At 55.0% G+C, this 16,900-nt stretch overlaps 1 protein-coding gene across 4 annotated transcripts in view; it reads left to right on the top strand.

Moving 5' to 3' along the window:
* Positions 1-748: 748 nt before the first annotated feature.
* The window catches only part of BID (BH3 interacting domain death agonist), a 29,807-nt gene continuing 13,655 nt past the window's right edge, over positions 749-16,900 (top strand). Inside the window, exon 1 of one of the 4 annotated variants that reach the window (XM_068141845.1) lies at positions 749-848. The gene's annotated coding sequence lies outside the window, so the exon portion shown is untranslated. The other 3 variants (XM_068141848.1, XM_068141846.1, XM_068141847.1) reach the window with 3 other exon arrangements.

The following is a 16,900-nucleotide window of genomic DNA, read 5'->3' as shown; positions in this document are numbered from 1 at the left end:
GAGACACAAAGGCTGGAAGCGGCACCAGGGCTTGGCAGGCTGGAAAGAAGAAACAGGCGGGCAGGAAAGCTGCCCTACCGACAGGGTGAGCTGTGCTTCACAGAGCTGCGCTCGGACTGCAGGGCAGGCAGCAGTTAAAGCACAGCTGTACTGCACCGGAGAACGGCAAAGGGAGGTCTGTGGGCAGGGACAGAAGTGGCGGTCAGTGGGACAGGAGGAGATCTCATCCGTGACATTCACGGTCGGACCCTATCCGCCTTCTAGAACAATCCTGCCGGCAGCCGCGGCCGAAGGCCGGAGACTGCTTTGTCCCTGCACCGATGTATCTCCCGCAGAGGCTGTGCCGGGGGGAGCGGAGCTCGGCTGGGGGACGCTCCCGGTACCGGCTGCAGTTTCGTGTCGGTTTCAGTCCCGTGCCTTGCTCTGAGGAAGCGCCAGGAGAACGAGCAGCCAGCGCCGTCCCTCCCCTCCGCCTAGGCGCGCTGCCGCCGCCGCCGCCGCCGCCTCCGCATGGCCGGGGAGGGCCCCACCCCCACTTCCTCAGGGGTGAGCCGGGCCGGGCCACGCCGGGCGCCTCCCGCCAGCTCTACCCGACAGGGCGCTGGAGCAGGGAGGGCGGCGCTACCCTGGCCGTTGACCCGCGCGGCCTGTGCGCCGGAGCCTGCCGGGCAGCGCGTGCCGCGCTTTCCCGCCCGCCGCGCCGTGGGGCGGGGCGGGGCGGGGCCTGCCGGAGCTGCTCATACAGCCGGGAGGAGGGGCGGGGCTGCACTGCCGCCACCGCTGCGCTACCGCACCCTGCTCCCGCACCGTGAGTTTGGCCTTCCCGCGCTTCTCTGGCGTTAGCAGCGGTACGGCGCGGACGCGGTGTTTCGGGGAGGGCTCTATAGGGCTGCTGCTGTCGCTGTTCGCGGGGGAAGGAAGGAACGGGCGCCACGGTAGTTATCGTCGCTCTGCTCAGGCTTAGGGACAGGCAAGGTGGGAAGTTGGGGGCGGGAGCGTTGCGGTGTGCCCTGGCGGTGCGGGCGGCTCGTGATCCCGCCGAGATGTGGCTGTGGTGCGGCCCTCGGCCGGGCCGGAGGCGCCGGGGGTAGCGGAGGTCCGGGCGGGTGTCAGGCCCGTCGCGGAGGGGCAAGCCCGCGGCTGGCGCCGCCAGCGGCTCGGCGTGCGCACCCCCGCCCCCCACCTCCGGGCCCGACTTACCGCTTGCTTCTCGCCACCCTTGGGTCCACCGGTTGTGGCGCAGAGGAGGGCTGCCAGGGTCTTCTGCTGTCTCTGAGGGGTGCTAGAAACTCTGGGGTCTCTCTGCAGTGGCTGGGTTTCCCGTCGAATCCGCCCTGGCTCCTCAGCGGCTGGGTTATTTTGTTTTTTCACTTCCTGCCCTCGCCACCCCTCGGTCGCTCTCTGCGCGCCGTGTGCGGCGCCGCTCGCCGTCCCGCTCCCGGGGCCACGCCGCTGTCGCCTGCCTTGCGATCGAGCTCTGCTGTGCGCTCGGGCCGCTCTGTTGCTTCCCCCTGCCGCCATCCAGGCGCTCCGTACCCCCTTGCCCCAGTCTGGGGCAGCCCGCTTTTCCTTCTGCTCAAGGGGGTATCTCACCAACCGTAACAAAGTTCTCTTTGCTCTTATTCTGCCTTGTGAAGTCCAGCATCTCGCCCTGCGTCTGTGGCGAGAGTTGTCGGAGCGGAGGGGCGTTCGTTGGCTGGGGGAGCGTGAGGAGTTAATCTTGTAGCCGCGACTCCCGGGGGACCCATGCTTGCCTCGTCTTTCCAGCGGCGGAGGGATGTAGGAGTGGCAGCTAGAGCAAGCAAGCAAGGCAGGAAAGGATTTTGAATGCTAGTGCTCTAGTTTGTAGGAAAGTCTGGTGCCTGATACAGGTGTAGCAGATGGGATGCTAAGGGGGTGCTGAAACGAATAAGCTGCCCAGGGAGGTGGTTGGAGCCCTATCCCTGAAGATATTCGAGGTGAGGGTCGACAGGGCTCTGGGCAACCTGATGTAGTCGAGGATGTCCCTTTTGACTGCAGAGGGGGTTGGGCTGGCTGAGCTTTGGAGGTCCCTTCCAACCCAGCCCATTCTGTGAGTCTATGTGTGCAAAAAGGAAAAAGCCTGGGGGGAGTGCAGCCTCCTTACCTTCCACTGAGCTGTAGGTGTCTGTGGTCCCCTACTGTGGTGCTGAGGGCTCCGGCTGCCTGTGTGTTTCGTGTGGGCAGCACTCGCGTTCCTGTGACCCAGTGACAGTGTTCAGATTCAGAGCGACCGAGGGCTGGCGCAGGAAGCCGGGCAGGATGCCAAGGTGGAAGGAACTGAGCGAGCAGGTTCCTCAGCAAGGTGTTTCTCTAATGTGTGATGGCCAGGTGATGCTCTCTGCATCCTGTAGTGACAGTGGCTCTGAAACTAGTGGCGTTGGGGAGGTTCTTGTCTTTCCAAGTGTGATGTTTTGGAGCTGTAACTACAGAGAGTGAGGGATGGGGTCTCAGAGTTGTTTAAATCGCTGAAGTCTCAATCCAGATATGCTGCTTTCAGAAGCTGGCACTTGATGTTTTTGGAGGTATCTGGGCCACAATCTTGTAGGATATTTGTTTTGCTGTCTTTTCAGAGTGGGTGAAATGCTTGATGGAGCAAGGTGGATCCCCAACATGAAATTGTTTCTAAAGGTTTGGGTGATTATTGTTGGGGTTTTTCAGTTAAGGACTTTTTGTAGAGGCCTTGAGGGGAAGCCTGGTGTTCTGTTTGAACGTGGTGTCACTAATCAGACTGAAACTCTGTTGTTCCTTTGGAAGTATAACATCTTAAAAAGAAAAAGAAGGGTGGTTATTTGTGTGCCTTTTTTTCCCCCCTCTCTGTGGTAACTTCTTTACACTGCTTAAGGTCTTCTTCAGTGTAAATCCTTGCAACACCTCCTCCTTGTGATCTCCCCTGTGCTCTTGGTGCACAGAAACCATCGGGGGGGGTTCACTGTATTAAAAAGAAGGATTCTAACAGGTTGGTTTTGTGCTTGAATTTCTGCTGCCTGCCTCTTCCTGTTTTCTTTAGCTTTCTTGTCCATCATCATCAGTGACTGCAGGGCCTAGGGGACCAGCCAAAAGCCCTTCACTGTGCATGCAGAGTGCTGCATCTGTGCTGAGGAAGGTTGGTGTGGAAAATGGCCTTTCTTATGGGGCTGCTTCATGGTTGCATTTGGTGACATCTGCTGAATTCAGTGAAGAAAACTAAACCAAACCGAAGAGCAAAGTGGTTTTTGGTGAGGTGGTTTTGTTGGGCTCCTGTGCAGGGTCTTACAGCCAGGTTAGGCCAGCTGCCGCTAGTGCAGCTGAGAGGGCGAGTTCAGATCTGTCTCACCGACACCACTGTGCAAACCTGCAGGCTGGTGTGTGCTCACTGAGTGCCTTCACCTGGGGTCAGTCGTGCCACGTTGTTTCCGTGTATTGTGCTGTTCCTGTGTAACAGGATGACAAGAATCATCCATGCTCAGCTGGAGTCTGAGGAGCTGGCAGATCAAACAGTGTTTTTCTCTGTAATGAGACGACAGTGTTTAATCTGGAAGCAGACAGACACATAAATCTATTGACTGCCACCCTTGGAGTCCTTGCTGGAGTGGCCTGGTGCTTAGAAGTGATCACTTCTCGTATGTGCCATTGAAAGGGGAAGTAGGGACATTCCAGCTATCAGCAGGTTTATATGCTCCATGCAAAGACTGCGGGCAGGAGCGTGGAGCAGCAGCTGGGAGGTGTTGGCACCTTCATGAAGAAGCTCCTGTGGCCACTAGCAAGCAGTAGCAGGAAGGGGAATCAGCCTGGCCTACAGTTTTTGTCTCCTGAAGGGGACTGAGTGCAGATGAGCAGATTCCATTGATATCAGTTTACCAGCAAACATGGCATTCCTTGGCAGAGTGCCTCCCTCTGGTTCTTCCTTAGCACGTAGTGGCTTTTTGTCTGTTAGATTACAAAGCTTTTGGTGCTGGAATCCTCTCTGTATCTGTGTGCTGTGCAAATCCAAGTACATGTAAGCATTTCTCATTAGGGAGCTGAGCTTGGGCAAAGGTGCAGAACTTCTGCTTCGGGTCTGTTGTTTTCAGACAGCTTATCCTGGGGCTGGAGGGGTTGGTTTGTCCCTTCTCAGAGATTCAACAAGTGTGCGTGTTTTGTGTTGGTTTTAAACCTGGCCCAGAGAAGAAGAGTAGGGAAAGGGCTGGGTAAAGATAAACAGTATGAGTCACATGGGGCAGGCCATCTCATTCTCTAGCTTTGAAAGCATTCTGTTCAGCTTCTGTGGTTGTCTTCTTGTGTCAGATGTCTGTAGCGAACCATGTCCTGACATCCTGTTGTTGCCTCATCTATAGTGGGAGGTGACCAGGGGAGGTAATGCCAGTGCTGTGTGCTAGACATTTCCTTCTATCTGGATAAGAGCATAGTGGTTTGTTGATGTCTTCTCTGCTCTGAGAATCCTGCAGTCTCCTCCCCTTCAGTAGCCCCACAGCCTAGACCAGTGCTAACACTGCCTTGGGCATTGTTCTGGATTCAGCCTGCTGGTTTTCCTCTCTCTTTGCACCAACATGGCACTGCATGGAGGTGGTAGTGTGCTTCCTGACTGAGGTGGGCCTGTCCTTGCTGGTCAATGTGAGGGAAAGGTTGTGCACTTCACTATATCCTCAGCGTGTTGCTCTTTCTCACAAGAGATCACAGTGTCAATGTGGCTTGGAACTCCCAGCCCAGTATTTAGCTAACTGCTTTCCTTTCAAGTGTCAGATGTTTTATTCAGCTTCACTGAAGGTATGAGCAAGGGGATTGGGCTCTGTGTGCCCATCCACAAGAAGGGCCGGTTGCATGAGCCAGGGAATTCTAGGCCTGTCAGCCTGACCTCAGTGCCAGGCAAGATCATGGAACAGGTCATCCTGAGTGCAATCACACAGCACTTACAGGATGGCCAAGGGATCAGGCCCAGCCAGCATGGATTTAGGAAGGGCAGGTCCTGCCTGACCAACCTGATCTCCTTCTACGCCCAGGTGACTGCCTGGTGGATGTGGGGCAGGCTGTGGATGTGGTCTGCCTGGACTTCAGCAAAGCCTTTGACACCATCCCCCATAGCAAACTCCTGGCCAAGCTGTCAGCCCCTGCCTTGGACGGGAGCACACTGCGATGGGTTAGGAACTGGCTGGAGGCTGAGCCCAGAGAATGGTGGTGAATGGTGCCACATCCAGCTGGCAGCCAGGCACTAGTGGTGTGCCCCAAGGATCAGTGCTGGGACCTGTGCTCTTTAACATCTTTATTGATGATCTGGATGAGGGCATTGAGTCCATCAGCAGTAAATCTGCAGATGACACCAAGCTGGGGGCAGGAGTTGATCTGCTGGAGGGTCTGGAGGCTCTGCAGAGGGACCTGGACAGGCTGGACAGGTGGGCAGAGGCCAAGGGCAGGAGACTGAACACATCCAAGTGCCAGGTTCTGCACATTGGCCACAACAACCCCATGCAGAGCTACAGGCTGGGGTCAGAGTGGCTGAGAGCAGCCAGGCAGAGAGGGACCTGGGGGTGCTGGTTGATGGTAGGCTGAACATGAGCCTGCAGTGTGCCCAGGCAGCCAAGAGGGCCAATGGCATCCTGGCCTGCATCAGGAAGAGTGTGGCCAGCAGGAGCAGGGAGGTCATTCTGCCCCTGTACACTGCACTGGTTAGGCCACACCTTGAGTCCTGTGTCCAGTTCTGGGCTCCTCAGTTTAGGAAGGAGGTTGACTTGCTGGAAGGTGTCCAGAGAAGGGCAACAAAGTTGGTGAGGGGTCTGGAGCACAGCCCTGTGAGGAGAGGCTGAGGGAGCTGGGATTGCTTAGCCTGGAGAAGAGGAGACTCAGGGGAGACCTTATTGCTCTCTGCAACTACCTGTAGGGAGATTGTAGACAGGCAGGGGTTGGTGTCTTCTCCCAGGCAGCCAGTACCAGAACAAGAGGACACAGTCTCAGGCTGCGCCAGGGGAGGTTCAGGCTGGAGGTCAGGAGGAAGTTTTACACAGAGAGAGTGATTGCCCATTGGAATGGGCTGCCTGGGGAGATGGTGGAGTCACCATCACTGGAGGTGTTCAGGAGGAGACTTGATGTGGTGCTTGGTGCCATGGGTTAGCTGTTTAGGTGGGTTGGACTTGATGATCTTGAAGGTCTCTTTCAACCTGGTTTGGTTTATTCTACACCTCCTGTCAAGGTTGCACACATGCATGCTGAGTTGTTGTTGAATGGCTGCAAACCTGCTGTATTTCCTGGTGAAACCTGACCTTTGGCCAGTCCCTAGTGTGCTCTTGCTGTGGCTTGTTGTAAGTGGGCAGTGCCTGTGCCTTTGTAATGTCCTGGAGTATTTCTCTGCCGGCCTTAAAAGAGGAGAAAATACTTTCTTTGGTCACTTTAACTCCTGGTACTTGGGGTGTCCTTGTTACTAGACTAAGAGCCATACAAACCAAATCTGCTTGGGTCAGCCAGTTGCTGTGCTTTGGTTTTGTATTCAGTTCCTGGCATTCTACACGAATCTGTGTTTCTTCTTAAGCTGAAACTGAAAGCGAAATAGTTTGCATTGTTTCCTGCAGAGTCATGTGTTTTCTCCTAGCGCAGCTGACACTTCTTCACTGTGTTTTAGGGCCTGCAGCAGTGTGGAGTGGAAGATCGATGCAGCATGCTGAGGCATCGGGTGTAGCTGCCTAGGTTTGCCTCAGCAGTAGGAAATGCATGCTCCTGGAGGCAGCTGCTCTGCAGGTTCACTGTGAATTCCCAAACGGTTCCTGCTGCCTCTCTTTGACAGATAGTGTTTTTGTAGCTGCCTATAATTGTGCTAAAGGTGTTCAGAAGAGGTGATGCTCTTTATGCTCACAACGCTTACGAGGTGCTGCTGTCAGAAGGCTTTGATCAGGGCTGTGAATGCTCTTTTGAGTTAATGTGGGGTTTGGTTGCCTGATTTGATGCACAGCTTCTTCTTTGAGGTGCTTGAAGTCTGGGCTCCCCTCTTAAAGACTTCCTTTGGGGTGATTTTTTTTCAGCTGTCTTCATCAGTTTAGTTACTGTGATGGGAACAAGAGGCTGCAGTGCAGCACTGTGGGGGAGACTTCCCGAGGAGCCAGTGTGTTCAGTGTAATCAAAGCACCACTGTCAGGTTTTCCTTCTGGGGATTGCCTTTGGGATTGTCTGTACTGGTCCGTGATTGTTTAAGTGAGGAACTTAAGAGGTGCTTACAGCTGTGATACATTCGATGTTTAGCAGGAGGGAAGTCCATTTAATGTGTTGGGGAAGCTCTCAAATAGTGAGGCAGGGTTATATATGCTTTCAGAGCTGATAAGCATGCTGCTGTGAAGATTTGCCTTGGGAGCCCTTCCCCTTGAATGTTTTAAGTCTTTTCGTGGTAGTGAGTCTTCTGACTCTGATGAGGTGAACTGGCTCCATGAAAACTTCTGGGGAGCACTAGCTGTAAAGTTCCTCTTGAAATGTGCTCCTGTGGCCAAGAAGGACCATGCCATTCTGGGGTGGATTAGAAGGGCTGTGCTATGTAGGTCGAGAGAGGTTCTCCTCCCCACTCCCCTCATTTGCCCTGGTGAGGCTGCATCTAGAATATTGTGTCCAGCTCTGGGCCCTTCACTCCAAGAAGGATCTCGGGGAACTGCTTGAAAGAGTCCAACACAGAGCCACAAATGATTCAGGGAGTGGAACATCTGATGAGGAGAGCCTGAGGGAGCTGAGGGCTCTGTAGCTTGGAGAGGAGGAGCCTGAGGGTGACCTCACTCATGTTGATAAAGCTGTGCAGGGTGAGTGCCCAGAGGCTGGAGCCAGGCTCTGCTGGGGGATGCCCAATGCCAGCACAAGAGGCAGTGGTGGAAACTGAGGCAGAGGAAGTTCCATGGAAACAGGAGGAAACACTTTTTCCCCTGTGAGGGTGAGAGAACCCTGGCACAGGCTGCCCAGGGGGGCTGTGAAGTCTCCCTCTCTGGAGATACATCCAGGCAGGTTTTGAGTGTTCTGTGTGATCTGCTCTGGCAGGGGGGTTGGCTCTTAACGTTCTGTGGATGGACTGTGGTGGATTCTGAATTGTCCTGTGGAACTGAGCTGTTGCTTCATAGCTCTGTGAGTGCCATCCTGGCTGCTGGCCCAGCACACCTGTTCTGACTAAGCAGGGAGCTTTGATCAGGTTCACCTACATGTTGTTCCTTGGACACTTCCTTCTGAAGTGGCCCACCCTGATCCCATATTTAAACTTAAATACTGTGAGCAGATTTACAGCTGCAGGGTTTGCTTTGGGTGGGTTGGTTGGGTTTGTGGGTTGGGTTGGTTTGGTTGTGGTTGGCTGTGGGGTTTGTGTGGTGGTGGTGGTGTTTTGGGGGGTGTTTTGGTCAGAAGGCAGTGCAGACATTCCTGGCACTTCTGAATCTGGAAGAGGAGTCTTTGTCTAGTCAGATGGAAGGTAATTCACTGCAGAGAGTGCTGCTGGCAGTGGCCTCATGTGTCCATCCAGCTGGCCCTTTCTCTAACTAGAAAGAAGTCGTTCTGATGGATTTCCTGCTTTGCTAACCTCACTTGCTCACTAGACAGAGGAGAGAGAGACTTGCATTCCTGTTGGCATCAGCTGTGGCATGTAGCTAAGTTGCAATATGATCTTGAGGGGTGACCTGTGCCTGTGCTGGCAGCTGTTAATGGTGTCTTGTGTGTCACAAGCAAAAGCAGGAGGATACCCTTGTCCTCAGGGTGCCATGGCAGTTACTGCAGCCTGGGATCTTTGGGTTGGCAGCTCTTGTCAGGGCTTGTCCAAGTGGCGTCTGCATCTGCCTTGGCACTGTTGCCAAGTGATAAGAGATTGCCCTCTCTGCTGCGGGGCCTGAGCACTTCCTTGCTGCTCAAAGGTGAGAGCATGGCAGAATGCAAGGGCCCAGTACCAGTGCCCCAGCAAGGGCATCTCCTAAACCTGGAAGCAAGTCTTGGATGTCTCTGCCAGGGGCGACACTCACTTGCACATCACCCTCAGGGGCTGGAGTTTGTTCCAGTGCCTGCCACTTAACTTCTTTGTCCTTCCTTTAGAATGTCAAAGGACTGGAGCTGTGATTCTTGTCTTTCCTGTTCTCCAGCCATTTCCAGGAGTCACACAGTTAAGGAGAGCTTGAAGGCTCTGTGATGCTGCTGCAGGCTTCTCCTGCAGCTGCAGGCCTGGTGTAGAGGAGTTGTGAATGATGAAGCTGAACTTGTAAAGGCTATCAGTTTTGTGAGGGGGATACTGCCTTGCCCATTGGGGCTTACTCTGCTTCCTCCTGCTTTTCTTAAGGACCTGACATGTGTATTTTAACCCTTAGGAGGAGGTGAAACTCGGGGCAGGCTTACATGACTTGAGGTACTTAGCTTAACACCAGAGAGGGAAAGCTAAGCTCAGTCCCCGATTCAAAACCCAACCTGCACTGTGGCAGCCAAGATCCAGATCTCTCTCCTTCATTTTAGGTATTGATAGGCCCAACACAAGGAGATGTACAAATTGCACTTGGGTCCAGCTCTAGTTAGAAATCCCAGCTCTGGGATTTGGGCAGCTTGAGCTGAAGGCTTTCTGCTGACTCAGTTTGAGCCCACCTGTAACTGTAGGCTGTCTTCTGAAGAGCACTGGGCAGTGTCACTGCTGCCTCCATCACTGCTCTAGCACAGAGAACACAGGAAGGCAGAGTTCCTGCCTACTGCTTTCTTCAGGGAATAAGTAACATGGTTCATGTTCCCCCTCACTGATGTGCTGCAAGGCTGCTGGGCAGCAGAGCGTTTTAAGCCAGATGAAAATAAAGGGTGGTGAGGAACTTGGGTGTCTTTCATAGTATCAGTCAGGGTTGGAAGGGACCACAAGGATCATCCAGTTCCAACCCCCCTGCCATGGGCAGGGACACCCCACACTAGATCAGGCTGGCCAGAGCCTCATCCAGCCTGGCCTTAAACACCTCCAGGGACAGGGCCCCAACCACCTCCCTGGACAACCCATTCCAGGGCTTCACCACTCTCATGGGGAAGAACTTCCTCCTCACCTCCAGCCTGAATCTCCCCACCTCCAGCTTCATTCCATTCCCCCTAGTCCTGTCACTACCTTAGATCCTGAGCAGTCCCTCCCCAGCCTTCCTGTAGCCCCCTTCAGATACTGGAAGGCCACAATGAGGTCTCCTCAGAGCCTTCTCTTCTCCAGACTGAACAGCCCCAACTCCTTCAGTCTGTCCTCATAGGAGAGGTGCTCCAGCCCTCTGCTCATCCTCCTGGCCCTTCTCTGGACACCTTCCAGCACCTCCACATCCCTCTTGCAATAGGGGCTCCAGAGCTGGAGGCAGTACTCCAGGTGGGGTCTCAGCAGGGCTGAGCAGAGGGGGAGGATCACCTCCCTTGCCCTGCTGGCCACACTTCTCCTGATGCAGCCCAGGAGCTGATTGGCTTTGCAGGCTGCAAGTGCACACTGAGAGCTCATGTTGAGCTTCTCCTCCCCCAGTACCCCCAAGTCTCTCTCCTCAGGGCTGCTTTCCAGCCAGTCCCTGCCCAGCCTGGATTTGTGCCTGGGATTGCCTTGACCCAGATGCAGGACCCTGCCCTTGGTCTTGTTGAACCTCATGAGGTTGGCTTGTGCCCACCTGTCTCGCTTGTCCAGGTCCCTCTGGATGCCATCCTGTCCCTCTGGTGTGCTGACAGCACCACAAAGCTTGGTGTCCTGCACCCTTGCTGCTGGTGCCCTGCATCCTGCTGCCCATGCCACCCATCATCTCAGCACTGGTCTGCAGGGCAGCTGGCTGCACTCCCTTCTGTTCTCTGACCTTGCACAGTCTGGAGCTGCCATGGCAGTAGGCAGACTTCTTCCATAGCTAGAGAAACATGAGGAGAATCCCTGGTATCTGCTGGTGGCTGGGCTGTTCAGTTCCTGTTGGGTTTATGGGCTGGAAGTCAGGTGTGGCAGAGGGAGGGGGCTTCCCCTGGTGACTGCAGGCTGCATGAGGTGAGCTTGAGAGTGCTACAGACAGCAGTCTGGTGAAGCTTAGAAGGCCTTCAAATAAGGAACATCTCAATCTGCAGCACTGTTTCTCCTCCTTGCTTTCCAGCAGTGCAGGTTCTGGAAGGCACTGGTGCCTGTGGCAGGCTTTCAGGAAGGCAGTGACATGGGGTGGTTCTGGCTTACCAAACATAGGCAATCAACCAGGTTGGAAAAGACCTCAGAGATCATCAAGTCCAACCTGTGACCTAATGCCTAACACCTCCTGACAACTAAACCATGGCTCCAAGTGCCACATCCAATCCCCTCTTGAACACCTCCAGGGATGGGGACTCCACCACCCACCTCCCTGGGCAGCACATCCCAATTACTCTTTCTGGGAAGAACTTTCTCCTCACCTCCAGGCTAAACCTCCCCTGGCACAGCTTGAGACTGTGTCCTCTTGTTCTGGTGCTGGTTGCCTGGGAGAAGAGACCAACCCCCTCCTGGCTACAACCTCCCTTCAGGTAGTTGTAGACATCAAGAAGGTCTCCCCTGAGCCTCCCCTTCTCCAGGCTAAGCAACCCCAGCTCCCTCAGCCTCTCCTCACAGGGCTGTGCTCAAGGCCTCTCCCCAGCCTCATTGCCCTTCTCTGGACACCTTCAAGTGTCTCAATGCCCTTGTTAAACTGAGGGGCCCAGACATGTGTTAAAAAGGAGAAGCTGCCCATGTGGAACATCCTTGCAGCTCTGTGGTGAACACTTGAATGGAGAACTCCTTGCCAGTAGGGTTTCTGGCTTTCAGGATGTGCAGTCCTGATTCTGCTGCTCTCAGAAATGTTTTCCTCATGGCCACAACTTCAGCATCTCAGACATGGCACTGCCCCAAGCAGAGGCAGTAATGAAGGACACCTCCAAAAGAGGAACCAGGCAGTGGCAGAAGCAGAGCTGGTTTGGCACCACCTCCCTTTTAAGACAAAAGCTTTCTGCTGGCAGCCAGTTGTGCTCGCACAGTAATGCAGGAAGCACCCATGCCAGGCCATGCCAGGTGCCTCAGGCTCCTTACCTGTGAAAAGAGCTCTGCAGCTCAGCAATGAAATGTTTGCCTGCCAGACAGGTAAGAGCCACCAGCTCTAGGAAGGGACAGATGGGCACATTGGGTTTCCTCCCATCATGATGTCACCCTGACTGCCAGAAAGGAAGCTGTCTTTGAGCTGCCAGGCAGAGGAAGCAGTGCACAAGTTGGAGGGTCTCTTCCATGGCTGACATTTTACTGCAGCTTCTGCTTTGAAGGCTCCAGTGTGAGGTGAAGAGGAGTATCTTGACACAGCAGGTCCATTGCTTGGTGGTGGCTGCCCAGGTGTTTGTATGAGCCATGGGCCACAAGCCAGACAGGTTGTTAAAGGACTCCCAGGCAGGAGGCTTTGCTGCTGCAAAGAGCACCTTCCAAACCCAGACAGTGCCTGAGACAGCTGAGAACAGCAGCTCCCAGGCTGAGCTGTGAGGGGAGGTGAAGGACTTGAGGGAGAGGGGTTCTGAGCAGAGGCATTCACAGGGTGGATTCTTTCTGTCTCCAAGGTGTAACCAAAGTGTGAAGAGAGGAGGAAAGCTGATTTGTGTGGGGGCTTAGCACTGTTGCTGTAGGTACTCTGGCACCTACTCCTGTTTATGGCAGCATTAAGAGCTGTTGAGAATGCCCCCTAACAGGTAACCATGCAGTAGTGCTGATTCCACCTGGAGCTCTGTGTCCAGCTCTGGAGCCTCTGTGCCAGGAAGGGTCTGGAGGTGCTGGAAGGTGTCCAGAGAAGGGCCAGGAGGATGAGCAGAGGGCTGGAGCTGCTCTGCTATGAGGACAGACTGAGGGAGTTGGGGTTGTGCAGGCTGGAGAAGAGAAGGCACCGAGGAGACCTAATTGTGGCCTTCCAGTATCTGAAGGGGGGTTCAAGAGAGCTGGGGAGGGACTTTTGAGGGTGTCAGGGAGTGATAGGACTGGGGGGGATGGAGCAAAACTAGAACTGGGTAGATTCAGATTTGATGTCAGGAAGAAGTTGTTGCCCATGAGGGTGGTGAGAGACTGGCACAGGTTGCCCAGGGAGGTGGTGGAAGCCTCATCCCTGGAGGTGTTGGCAGCCAGGCTGGAGGTGGCTGTGAGCAACCTACTGTAGTGTGAGGTGTCCCTGGGCATGGCAGGGGGGTTGGAACTGGCTGAGCCTTGAGGTCCGTTCCAACCCTGACAGTTGTAAGGTTGCTGCCATGCTGGGAGCTGCTGCTGCTGTGCTTGCAGTGCTTGGAGATGCAGCAGAACCCCACACTGATTTTAGGGCAGACAGAGCTTTGCGTGCTTTGCAACTGTACTGTTCCATGTGTAGCTTCCCACCTGGGAGGACAAAATGTGCTTGCAGTGTTTGCTCTTGAAGCACATAAGAAGTGATAATGGTGTGGCAGGGAGGGCCTAGTTTGGTCTCTCTCTGGCACAGTTCTGGTCAGTGCTGCCTCTCCCCCCCCGGGGGGCCCCTGCAATCTTGCAGTGCCTGCAGTCACAATCAGGCCCTGCCTGCTGTTGCCTCTGTTGTTGCCACTGCCCCTCAATGGCCTCAAACTAGAGCAGAGCAGGTTTAGATTGGATGTTAGGAACAGGTTCTGCACCATGAGGGTGGTGGGACACTGGAACAGGTCACCCAGGGAGATGTGTGTGGCCCCATCCCTGGAGATACTGAAGGTGAGGCTGGGCAGGGCTCTGGGCAGCCTGATCTAGTTGGGGCTGTCCCTGCTGACTGCAGAGGGGGTTGGACTGGCTGAGCTTTGGAGGTCCCTTCCAGCCCAGAGCATTCTGTGAGTCTGTGATTCATGGGTGACCTCAGCTGGGGACAGATGCTTTGGTGAGCTCCTTACAGGACTACTACAACTTGGGCCTCAGGGGCAGAAAGCTGGCACAGCAGGCCTGGAGGAGGAAAGCTGGAGGAAAGCAGTGGGTAGTGTCCCTCAGGAGATACTCAGCCCCATCTGAGGAGTGATGGGTGCCCTGGGGCAAGCATCCAAAGACTTCTGCCTGGTGCAACTGGCAGGTGTGGGGGTGGGTGAGGCCTGGCATTCCACACGACAGGCAGCTGCTGGATGTGCTCTGCTGGCTGTGTTCAATGAGCACCTCCCCAGTGACCCCCCCCGGGGATGGCATCCACCAGCAGCACTGAGCTGGGGTGCACAGGCCCCGTGTTGGCTCTTCAGGGCTGACTGAAGGGTCCTGCATTTGTATTTCAAATACTCCTTACCTGCTTTTGGCTTCCTGAGCTGGAAAGAGGTGCTCAGAAAAAGCTGTTTGTAATGTGCCCTGCTGAGTGCTTCCAGGCACCCAGTGCTTTCTCACAGGCAGCTGTTAGCACAGGGAGTTCAGCTGCCTGGGTTCACTGGAAGTGTGAAGAGGAGCTGGCTGTTCAAACTGGCATTCCCATCCTTACCACTCCTACTGCACCACATTCATTCCAAGGCTTCCAGCAGCTCTCAAGGAGCCTTAGCAAGGGATCTGGTTGTGCCCTGAGTCTAGCTGCAGGTGGTGTTTGTAGCCTTTATCTCCAGCTCTTCTCAGGCCCCACCTGAAGCTGCTTCTCACCCAGTCTGAGGTAACTTTTGGCACCCACCATAGTATCAGTCAGGGTTGGAAGGGACCACAAGGATCATCTAGTTCCAACCCCCCTGCCATGGGCAGGGACACCCCACACTACATCAGGCTGCCCAGAGCCTCATCCAGCCTGGGCTCAAACACCTCCAGGGACAGGGCCCCAACCACCTCCCTGCACAACCCATTCCAGGGCTTCACCACTCTCATGGGGAAGAACTTCCTCCTCACCTCCAGCCTGAATCTCCCCACCTCCAGCTTCATTCCATTCCCCCTAGTCCTATCACTACCTGAGATCCTGAGAAGTTCTTTATCTGAACCCCAAAGTCCCAAGTCTTATTGGTTAAAACCTTTGTGGCATCAGAGTGATTCCATTTGGCTGCCTGGGGCTTGCTCTTGAGAGGCCTTTTAGAGACTCCATTAAGCCATGGGAGTGCTGAGGAGAGCTCTGTGGCTGCTGGAGCCCCTTGCAGTGACTGGAGGTAATTGCCAGTTAACTGAACCAACCCCAGCTGGCCCTGTACTGTGGTGGCAGAGAGAGAAGTGCTTTTCCCTGGTGTGCTTTTGGCCACCCCAGCAGAACTTTATTAGCTGAGGGCTGGAGCCCCTCAAGGATTCTCACTGCCTGGGTGGTGATTTTTCTCTTGATGCAGCAAATCCAGTTCATGAAATCACCATCTTCAAGCCTCCTGCTCTGAACTTTGTACCACATAAGCCCTTTGGGGGGTGGGGGAGGCTTTCTTTGTCGTGATTCATTTTGTCTTACCTGTGCTCATGTGCAGGAGAGGACAAACCTGCAGCTGTGATGGTCTGCTGGGGGACTGACTGATATATTTTTTTATCCCTTAGGGATGTCTGGTTTTGTGGATTTGCCCTGGAGAGTGCCCTTGCGTTACACAGAGCTGAGATAATCCCCTCAGGGGAAGGGAAGAGCCCCCATGTGTTGTGGGTCTCCTCCCTCTGCACACTCATTGACATCTCTGGGTGCAGCAGGGGGCATTGAGTGCACCCTCAGCAGGTTTGCTGATGACACCAAGCTGTGTGGTGCAGCTGATGTGTTGGAGGGAAGGGATCCATCCAGAGGTACCTGACAGGCTGGAGAGGTGGGCACAAGCCAACCTCATGAGGTTCAACAAGACCAAGGGCAGGGTCCTGCAGCTGGGTCGAGGCAATCCCAGGCACAAATCCAGGCTGGGCAGGGACTGGCTGGAGAGCAGCCCTGAGGAGAGAGACTTGGGGGTGCTGGGGGAGGAGAAGCTCAACAGGAGCCAGCAGTGAGCACTTGCAGCCCAGAGAGCCAAGCAGAGCCTGGGCTGCAGCAAGAGAAGTGTGGCCAGCAGGGCAGGGAGGGGAGTCTGCCCCTCTGCTCTGCTGAGACCACAGCTGGAGCTCTGGGGCCAGTTCTGGAGCCTGTGTTCCAGGCAGGATCTGGAGGTGCTGGAAGGTGTCCAGAGAAGGGCCAGGAGGATGAGCAGAGGGCTGGAGCTGCTCTGCTATGGAGACAGACTGAGAGAGTTGGGGTTGTGCAGGCTGGAGAAGAGAAGGCTCTGAGGAGACCTAATTGTGGCCTTCCAGTATCTGCAGGGGGCTAGAAGAAAGCTGGGGAGGGACTCAGTCAGGGAGAGATAGGACTGGGGGGGATGGAACAAAACTAGAAATGGGGAGATTCAGATTGGATGTGAGGAAGAAGTTGTTCCCCAGGAGGGTGGTGAGAGCCTGGCACAGGTTGCCCAGGGAGGTGGTGGCAGCCTCATCCCTGGAGGCTCTGAGGCCAGGTAGCTGGCAGGGCAGGGGCTGCTGAGTGCTGCCCCTGCACCAGGGTCTCTGTGCAGCCCCAGCACGCAGGGAGGGCTGCTCTGCCATAGCCTCCTCTGGTGGGCTGAGGCTGCACCTCAGAGTTTTCCACAGCTCCTGAACAGCAAGTGATAGAATGTGAATGAATGGCTCTTGGGTGTCCCAAGCAGCATAATGACAGTTCTGAACCAGCCATGGGAAAGGCAACAGACAGAGGCTAGCAATGAACACAGCCTCTCTCTTTTCACCTCTCCAGCTCTGGCTGATGCCTGTCCTGGCTGCACTGACCTTGACTGCATTGCTTTGGTTGTGACTGCTGTTAACAACAACTTCCCTGCTCTTTCCTCTTGTCCCTTCTGTGTACAGGGGGCAGGGAGGGAGAAGCTATGAGCCCCCCTGCTCTTTGGCCAGGAGGGTCCTGGTGCTGTTTATCAGTTGTGAATCCCTGTGAATGCTGTACCTCCTGGAGATTCTGTACATGCCCCTTGCAGTGCACTGCAGATTGTGGTGTTGCTTGTGAGTAGAGCTTGCATCTGCTGCCAGCTGAGCTGCTCTGCCAAATCCAGTGCTGGG

The sequence above is a fragment of the Melanerpes formicivorus genome, unplaced genomic scaffold, assembly GCF_026170545.1.
Source record: "Melanerpes formicivorus ecotype bairdi unplaced genomic scaffold, bMelFor1.0.p_v2 SCAF_8, whole genome shotgun sequence".
NCBI classification, from domain to species: domain Eukaryota; kingdom Metazoa; phylum Chordata; class Aves; order Piciformes; family Picidae; genus Melanerpes; species Melanerpes formicivorus.
The sequence above is the reverse complement of the archived record's forward strand: the minus strand, read 5'-3'. Positions and strand labels throughout refer to the sequence as shown.